This window comes from Gopherus evgoodei, chromosome 8 (genome assembly GCF_007399415.2).
Source record: "Gopherus evgoodei ecotype Sinaloan lineage chromosome 8, rGopEvg1_v1.p, whole genome shotgun sequence".
Classification (NCBI taxonomy): Eukaryota; Metazoa; Chordata; order Testudines; family Testudinidae; genus Gopherus; species Gopherus evgoodei.
This window is the reverse complement of record NC_044329.1, coordinates 33,795,043-33,805,029: the sequence shown is the minus strand read 5'-3', so window position 1 is coordinate 33,805,029 and position 9,987 is coordinate 33,795,043. Positions and strand designations below refer to the sequence as shown.

General features: G+C 44.0%; 1 long non-coding RNA gene across 1 annotated transcript; it reads right to left on the bottom strand.

Moving 5' to 3' along the window:
- Positions 1-230: 230 nt before the first annotated feature.
- LOC115656899 lies at positions 231-8,565 on the bottom strand. The gene is made up of 3 exons (XR_004001782.1): positions 8,555-8,565; positions 7,029-7,032; positions 231-412 (listed from the first exon to the last, which is right to left on the bottom strand). It is a non-coding gene; the product is annotated as an uncharacterized LOC115656899 (long non-coding RNA).
- Positions 8,566-9,987: the final 1,422 nt, after the last annotated feature.

Below are 9,987 nucleotides of genomic sequence, written 5' to 3'. Positions count from 1 at the left end.
GTAATAAATCCTTTATTGGTATCCAAAATAGTGAAGATGCCTAATTGCATTGTGAGCTCCCTCGAAGGAACACTGCTCATAGCCAGGAATGATCAGTTCCTATTGTCTAGCCTGAACAAAACACTTTAGCATACTCCCTTGAGCCATCAGTTTACCCATAAACAAATCTAGTGTTCTCCCTTGAACCATAGTTCTTTGTCTACAAAAACCCCTACCCATGCTCAAGTAAGTGCTCTGATGCCTGGATCCAAAATCTGCATCAGTTCCATTGGGACTTCATCTTCTCCTGACTGATCGTGCTGGGGGTTCTGCCTGTCTTCAGCACTCCGGACCCTCAGCTACCACCACCACCTGGGACCCCTGATCGATTCAAGCTTCACGGAATGGTGAGAACCCAGCTCTCTCTCTCTCTCTTTCTCTCCCTCTGTGTCTCGGTATAATCTTCTGGCCCTGACTTGTGTGATCTGTTATAGTTTTCTAGACCTGACTTTTATAATCAAATTTAAGTTAGATTTAATATTATAACTGTTTTTTCTTTTTGGCTCCCCTATGGTTATTTCCCGGCAATAAATAACTTTCATGGTTAAGCTGGTTGCTTCTCTCTCTCTCTCTCTCTGCCCCCCCTCCTCTCCATGGGTGTTTTTTGGCTTCCTCGTTCACTCTGCAACAACGTTCCTCATGTCTAAGCTAAACATCTCTGCATTCCAAAAATCCTGTGGGGTTTGCTCATCAAGTGGGTTACTACCAGAACAATCATAACGTGAAAGTGGGGATAGAGACATGCTGAACCTGGAGCATATGAGGGTGGAAGCTTGGAAGTGCTGCTTGACCCAGCCTGATGAGTCCAGGGGCATATAAAGGTGGCAAATTGAAAGCGCTACTAGACCCATCTTCCTCAGGTGTACTCTTTTCCTGTGCATTGCCCAGGGCATGTGAGAGTGAGAGCTTGGAGGTGCTGTTTGACCCAGCCTGCTGAGTCCAGGGACATATAAGGGGTCAGCTTGGGAGTGCTGATTAACCCAGTCCTCTCAGATGTGATCTGTTAATGTATGTGTGTGTTCATCTGATTCTGGGGCTGGAAGAACCCAGCCCTGGGGATCCTAGGTCCTGCAGGATAACTCCATTGGGAGGGAACTTGCAGAAGTAGAGCTCCATGTGAAAACACAAGTGATTCCAGCAGTACATTGATAGAATTACAGAACCACTCTCCAAAGAGTAACCCTAATAAATGAGCATACCCCAAAGTAATGGGTAAATTTGGTAACATTTACAGGGTGGGGAATTACTGGTAGGCCCCTAGTTTCTAGATGGTTACACCATTGTTGATGGGGTACACACAGTCTTTGAGTTTAATGGGTGTTTTTTCCATGGCTGTGTCACCTGTTATTGTGAAAAAGCACAGAAACCTATGACAGGGACAACTTTTGGGTTTCTTTATTACAAAACGCAGCTCAAGACCAACTATCTGAAAAGACTTGGTTATGTGGGAAGACCCTCCGGGAACACGAGTGGGAGGTGATGATAGAAACAGACAGGGAGCTTGCAGATTTCTTACACTAAGACCAGCTGCCTCAGCCTTTCGTGCCTAGGGATGCTCTTTTTGCGGAGAGGACTAATGCTATCCGCCTATATTACAAACCTAACCCTGGTGAAGAAATCCACTGTTATGATTTTAGTAGCCTGTACCCTTTTGTAAACAAAACCAAAGAATGCCCTATCAGACACTCCAATATAGTTCTTGACAAATTTGGACCCCTCACAAATTATTTTGGAATTGTGAAAGTTAAAGTGTACCCCCCCCAAGGCCTCTTGTTCCCTTTGTTACCTGTCAGGGTGGGTGGCAAACATATGTTACTCCTATTCTGAACCTGTGCAGAAACTGAGCAGCGGGAGACGTGCACCCCTGCTGATGAGGAGAGAGCCATCCTGGGGATTTGGTGCACCGTGGAATTGAACATGGCCATATCAAAGAGGTATGCGGTGGCTAAAATCTATGAAATCTGGCATTTTGAAGAAAAATCTGACAAACTCTTTTCAAAGTACATAAAATTACACCTCCACCAGAAATAACAGGTTTCAGAGTATCCCAGCTGCTGCACAGATAAAGAAAAACAAAATAAGAATATTAATGATTTCTACCAGAAAGAAGGCATGTGTTTACACCAACATGAGATCACACTGAACCCCACTAAGCGCCAAATCGCTAAACTGTTTTTAAATTCTCTGTGGGGTAAATTCGGCCAAAGAACAAATCTACCCAACAACAGAATTGTGAGAAACTCTGACAAACTCTTTAAGTACCTGTTTTCCCCTAATTACAAGGTTTTATCCTGTGAGTTTATCGATGATGAAACAGCATGCCTCTCTTGGAAGCATCCAAAAGACCCTACTCAGTCTCTGGCAATACCAATGTTTCACCACCGCTTATGTCTGCTTAGAACTATACAACCTGCTAGACAGGTGCAAGAGTGGTGCCTGTACCACAGCACTGTCTCAGTGATATTTGTAAAAAGGGAAGGAGACTGGAATCCTCTTCTGGGGGATTATTTAGGGGACCTCACAAGCAAGATCCCACCAGATCAAAACATCACCAAGTTTGTGTCAGCTGGTCCAAAAACATATGAGTACAAGCTGTTGAGAGGAAAGGCTTGTAGGAAAGTCAAAGGGATTACCCTGAACGTAGCAACCTGTGAAAAGATCAACTTTGACAGTTTGAAAGATCTAATCCTGGACTACAGCACGGCCTGGAAGAGAACACTCCAAAAAACATAGAGGTGCAGCAGCCCTCTATCATAAGTAACAAAACTCAGTGGCAAATAGAGACAAAGACCCTTAAGAAAACGCAGAAAGTCATTTACAACAAGAGGGTCCTCAGAGAAGGGTTTAAAAATGGATACAAGGTGGAAACACACCTTTTCTGCAATTCTCGCAGGGCCTAGCAACTGCAAGAAAAGTTATTTTATCAAAAATGTGTGGGATAATGCCAAATGAACTTTGTCTATTATGCCTGAGAACATTGTGTGGGTTACAGTTTCTGGCAACCTCTGTATAAAGAACTGCTCGGTAAATATCCCTTTATCAATTTTGTTGAGGGGCTGCCCAAAGCTTTTGATGATGATAATTTGTTTCCTACCAATAAAGTAAATATGATTATCGTAGACGATCTGATGAACTCTGCTTCTGAAAGCAATGAAATCAAGAAAGCCTTTACCAAGTACGTGCTCTATGTATATAGTTCAGAATGTATTTTGTCAGGGAAAAAAAGGTTGCACAAATAACCTAAACACAAAGTACATGGTTCTGTTCAAAAACCCTAGGGATAAATTACAAATCGCTATGCTGGCTCGGCAAATGTACTCCAGCAAAGCGCAGTTCTTTCTAGAAGCTGTTGAGGATGCTACCAAAAGACCTTATGGCTACCTGCTGGTGGATTTAAATGCTTCCATACCAGAAGCTTATAGACTAAAAACCAGTCTTTTCCCTCCAGACTGGCTGGCTATAGTATGTTCGGCCTCTAATGATATAGTAGCAGCCATCTCAGAAATAGCACTCAATATCCTAAAAGGAAACATACTTTTGACACAGAATCTACATATACTTTTTCTGAATTGGGAATTGTTAAAAAAAAACCACACCAAACATCAATTGTCTTTAAACCCCTCACCTGGCGTGCTTTATTGGGTAACATGGCTATGAAAGTCATTGCATGTCTGGGTCTGTTAAACATACTTTGAGAAAGGCTAGGCATTCCTGAGAATTTAAATTTTATATTTTTTATAAAATTCATCACCATCTGGTTGTTTTGCACTAAGTCGTTAGAATACAATTTTAAAATCTCATCAAAAGATAAACCCTTGCTACAGTGATGTAAGAAAAACATTCTCTGATAGTCACAGGTGACGGAGCGGGGGTCTTGTTATTGTCTAGTGTGAAACAAAATGTCGGTGGGATTTTTGTTTAAAAAATTCATAATGCTTCTAGGAAACAACATACTGTTCAGAGGATGCTCGTATGAGTCAAAAAAACTCTGCACGGTTATGCTCGGCCAGATACAAGGTGAGCCAGTGTTCACCCAGTTGGTGTGCAGATGCGTGTTGACCACCAATCCTAGGGGTCTCTGAGACAGCTTGCCACCAGGGAGCCAATCGCAAGAAAACGCATCTATAAAATTATCTTTAGTGTAAGGGTCCACTGATAAGACACTTGAGAGCTACACAGTGTCCATATTCTCATGCAGTCAAACAGAACGTTTCTCCTCTGATTTATCTCTGTGACATTGTCAAAAACCCCATACATAATCATATTGACAGGGACTGTCAAAGCCTTCCCAAAACATATTTCTGCTCTCAAGTTCTTAGTTTTATCAGGGAATAGTGATCGGTGCATTCCTGGTCAGGAGATAGGTCAAAGGCAAACAAGCTGTAACCCTGTGCAAACTCCTCACGGTCGATTAATAGAGAACGATCTATCATGTATTTACCAGCTGTCTGTACCAGATTCATGTACTCTCTCATGCAGTGTCCGGCCTCAAGTCTGGTTGCAGAGGCTTGGTTGCTATCTGTTCGCCATCCACATACCAGAAAATTAATATTGTAATGTTTAAAATGAAAGGGTTTTTTAGCATAAATTCCACTAAAAGTATCATCATCCACAAACTCTAGGACAAGCACTTTGGGTAACTGTCCCAAGAACAGGTTCTCCTGTTTACTGACCCTGATGTCTGCGGGGTGCTAAACACTTTCATTCCCACATGGACAATGGGTATTTAGCATTAGTGGTAAGAAGGGCCTCCGCATGCCGCAGACGGATGCCCGGGGCCACCCGTACTTTCTTCACAGAAAGGGACGCTGATACAATGGGCAGTTTAAAGTCTTAGGCCACACTGCCCATTAAACAGAAGGCATCTTTACTGCACGTCAGTTTAATTTTCACATCCACTCCGTTCAACAAAAGTTTTTCTTGAAAAAACAGGTTGCTGTGTAGATGACCCAACAGCTCTACCATCCTGCTCAGGGCCATCAGCTTTGCCCGCCTCAAAAACCCTAGATTCCTGCCATCCAACTCCATTTCTTCGTGTTGTCCGTCAGGGTCTTTGTAAAACACGCTGGCGGAAAATTGTGTGGCAAGGGTGTCATTGCTGTAATTGAGCACCAATTCTATAAAAGCCCTGTAATGATAACAGTTGTTGCTTTGGCTTATGGGGTGGTCTCCCAGCGTGACATCCAACTGACTGAAAATAGACGCCATTGGGTAATTCACCAGGCCCACCTCAGTATCTCCGGTGAGTTCAGTTAAGTCTCCTTTTACAATCTTGCAACAAAGGTACAGTAGCATGTTGTTTAAATCCATATAATCTATGCCATTCCCTGCTATAAAGAAGTCAGTAGGGCAGCCTCCGTAATGGCCGATAGAGGTGGCACCTTGATGTAGATGCTTTTCCCGATGCTGGTCTGCATAGGGGCTATTTGCAACAAGTCTAGTTCAGATTTAGTACACTCTTCAGACCCGCAGTGAACAAAACCATGTTGATAAAATATATCCCTTTACCAGGTAGAGAGAGCCTCTTTTCGCCAGGCTTCTCTTGGACTTTCGCTTATGGCCAGCCCTGCGCATCAAAGCCCTTCTTTTAAAGGGTTTCAGGGCACCAGTGCATCGTGGGTGTGACACATTTCTTTCTCTTCCTTGTTTTTATGTACATCAGCCCTAATCCGTCCTGTGCAGCTGGACTCCCCACCTTCTTCAGAACAGCGAGGGAAACATGGCCTACCACGTTGCTAGCTATGTTTTCAGTGGTGGTTTTTACATGGGGCTTAATAATCTCTAGAGCTCTCCTCAAAAGCAGTACGGCTTTTTGAAAGAGGCTATGGAATATTCCGCCCATGCCGGCCCCCTACATCATGGGCGCCCCATCATATCCAGGAAGGGCATATCCAGCCTGGGGTTTGTAATAGTTGCAAGAGATGGTGGGGTTACCGTAATTTTTTAGGGTCACCATAGCGCTTTGCTTTTTAAAAACTTTGCTCTCTCTGGGAATGCAGTGCAGCTTGACAATTACCTTGCCAAAGCGAAATGAGACATCTCTATTCTGTCTTTATTTCAGTGGTGATAGTGTTGAAGTGGTGTTTACTGACAGGGACATAATGAGGTTTACCATAGGTGATGGTGACAAACTCATTGTTCCTTCCTCAGATGGCGACGCAGCGTAATAGGGGAACGGAAAAGTCCCCCACAAACTGGTATTCTACTATATCCATGTATAAATACAAGGAGTTGAAACTCCCTGTGATGTCTGCCGAGAAGGGGAATTTTTGGACACTGCACTTGGGGCCCAAACCCAGAATGTTAGTTAGCTCCCTGCCAGTAGAAAACATATAAGTAAAATTGGTGGATTTAAGTCTAACTTTTCTACCCCCAGGGTCATAGATCATGGCCACCTCAGGCGGTCTGGGATGATAAGCCATGGTATTGTTTATATGATCCAGTAATTCGGGTAAGGACGAGTAATAACCTCATCATAGGATGAAACTCCATGCCAGACCTCCAAAAGTGATTTTGAAAGGGGTGTCTTCATTGGTAGTGTTCCAGCTCTGCAGGGATTGTATTTCTAACCCCACCTCCCAGGCACCCCCCAGGAGATCCAAAGGCTTACTTAGCCATATTGTAAAGTTCGAGCTGGTGTTTTGGGGAAAAAACCCAGAGCTGGCCTTGCTAGGCAAAGTGATGTAAAACCCACTGTTGCTCATGACTCTCTTTCTCTCTCCCTTTCTCTCTCTCTCTTTCTTTGCAGCAGGAATTGTTTTTGTTCACGTCTAAATGTCACGGAGTTGAGAAGCTTCCACCCAGCTATTAAACTTATTGGGCCACCCCAACCATTTCACCTGTAGCGGCTTTTTTCTCCCTTTTCCTTTCTCCACTGGAACTTTTTCAGTCCTGTAAAGCCTGTCTCGTTTGGGGTTTACTTTTTGTAATTCTTCAGGGTAAAAAGATCCAGTAACCATCTCACCTTCATAATCTTTTAACTGGTATACAGGTCTCTGGCCCTGGGTTAAGGCTTCATCCACTATGAATATCTAATTGGTAAACATTTGTTCATAACCTTTTTCAAAAGCTCCTTTGGTTTTTGATAGTCTCACGTGGTTGCCTTTTCTAAAAGGGGCAACAACCAGTTTTATTTTAAAACCATCTCCATAAACCACTTTCCATACCTTCAGAGAATTTGAAGGGTTAACATCAGCTGGTCTGGTATGTATTGTTCAGTGAAAGCTCTGGTTGTAACTCTTTATAAAGTCAGGTAACACGTTGATGTAGCGAAAGGTGTTATGGCCTGTAAAATATTTCCACAGCCTAGTTTTTAAAGTTCTGCTAAATTGCTCCACAATCCCTGCTTTGACTTCAGTATTAGTAACAAAATGGTGAACGCCATTCCACTTTAACAATTTGCTTGAAGGTTTGTTTAAAAATTCTTTCCCCTGATCATTTTGTAATTTTAGAGGCACACAACATTAGCTGAAAATAACTTTAAAGGCCTTGGATACTTCACCACCCATCTTGTCTTTTAGGTCTTAGGCCCAGACATATTTTGATAGAATGTCTTCCACTGTTAAGATGTACTTAAAACCACTGTTGTGTTTGGAGAACTGGTGTATATCCACCAAATCTGCCTGTCGCTGCGCATCCACATCTGAAACAGTGGTCTTGTTTCTTTTAAAATATATTTGAGCTGGTTTGTGTAAAGCGTAAGCGCCCTGGTCTGAAAGCCAAGCAGTTACCTGTCTTCTATTCAAAGTTTTACTGTGCTTTTTGGCTGCTTGGACTCCATGACCCCTACCATTAGGGAGTCTGAGCATGTTCATTCTTCCATTTTGTCCTTTTCTGGGTTTTACTCTAGAGATCTGTGTCTCAGACACGAGCAAAAACAACTGAAGCTTGATAGATTTACTCCCACAGGGCTATAACTGTGTAAGTTCTCAAAGGCCTCTAGAAAGGCATTGTTGAGCTGTCAAGAGATTTTCAGAAAAGAAACAGTGTAAGCCCACCTCCCACTGCTTGTTTTTAGATTTACGCAACCCTGGGTCAGTTCCTAACCCCATTACACCCCAGTAATTGTTCATTTACCCCAGTGAAGGAGTCAGTGTTTCCTCTCAGGGTATCCATGGTTTCTAAAACACATGTTCTTGGAACAAAATGGACTCTTCTGCACGGCACTGGAACTTTCAGGGGTGGTGCTGTGCTCTGATTGGTAGAGGGTGATAGGGGGAGCTCTTCAAGGGGTCACACAACTCTCTTCTAGGTGAGTCACCCTGCCCTGGAACTCCCCCTAATTAGTCAAATTTCCTCTCAGATGGTCCTATTGGGGGAAAACCCATCCTGATTGGTAGAGGGTGGTGGGAGGAGTTCTTAAAGGGGTCACCTGACCCACTTCCGGATGGCTCACCCTACCCAGGAACACCTCCCGATTGGTCAAATCTCCTCTCTGGGCAGTCCTACAGGGGGTAAATCCCATCCTGATTGGTAGATGATGGTGGGAGGAGTTCTTAGAGTGATCACATGACACATATGCTTCTGGTCATATGTCTGTCTTGACCCTAGAAGTAATACCCCCAGGGCGGATCTGAGGGTGTCAGATGGGCAGGGCCTGAGAGATATGGGGCAGGGCCTACATTGGATTGATGGTAGTCCCCTTATACTACTACCAGGTCTGATGACAGCCCCACTGGACTTGCGATCGTACATCCTTTTCCTACTTTGGGCTGTGTCTTTAGTTGTACTGAGAGCAACTTTGCTGTCTGTCTTTGGCCTGTCATGGAAACCTTTAATCCAGTCATCGAAACTGGTCACCGCATCCTTAGAAAAGATTTCTTGATGCTTCTCTGCAATGCCCTTAAGTTAACCACCTGCACAAGAATCACCCCTTTGAGCGCCACTTGAACTGGAACTGGCAGTCTCCCACCACATCTTTTTTGAGGAAAGTTACTCATCCTCCCTTCTCCCTCCTTGTCATCCATAGCTCATTTCCATTCTCTTCAAATGTTGCCTTCACCTGAGGAGCCACCTCCCCAGGCCTGTGCAACTCTGCAGTTCTGTTTCGAGGATGCAACTCCACGGCCTTTGCATTTGAGTTTAGAAGACTCACTGATACTCTTCTTTTGATGGCATTAGTCAGTACGTTGGCTGGCTGGAGCCTATTAGGTAGGCTTGCCCCAGATGTAGGCTCTACAAGAGCTTGATATCCATTGGTATTTCCTGGTACCCAGCAATATTAATCAAGAATCTTCCCTCTCTGACGAGGAATAACTATCCTCTGCCCACTTTAACATTTCCAATCTGCCCCGCAGGGCCCAAGGGAATGTCTCTTTCTCCACTCGAGCCAGTATTCTACTCAGCACAGCATTCCTCTTAGAGTGCCCATGATGGTTCATCCCCCTGGCTTCTTCCCCTGGCAACAGTAGCTCCTTCAGCTCACTAATGATGTTCATTCCTAGAATCCCTAGGACTCCTTCTCCTATATGGCTCCCTTCAGAGGCTTTGTCTTTCAGGATGAAGATGCATTTTCTTGGCAGTGTCTGGCCCATGTATTCTATATCAGCTTCGAGGCATCCCACCATTGGGATTGCCAGTCCATTAACTGCTGTTATAGGTACAAACCATGTGCTGCGCATGGTCAGCTCCTTGTCCTTCAAATATTTTTCAAAATGCGACTCAGTAAAGGTGGTGACTTCTGAGCCAGTATCTAAGATCTGGTCTTCACCTCTGCTATACATATATCAGCAGTTAGACAGTCTACAAATGTTCATTTACAGAAGTTGCTAGATATGTTGGCACTGTCCGCGTTCCTTTCAACGCTGTATGCAGAGTGATTTTTCACCAGGGATAATCCTAGGAATCCTTCTGCCACTGCTTGGCCTTCTACTGTAGATGGACCACTCACTCCTGGTGTCCCATTGGTTTCTAGGGCCTGGGACTCTGTTCTCCTTCTCAGTGAACATT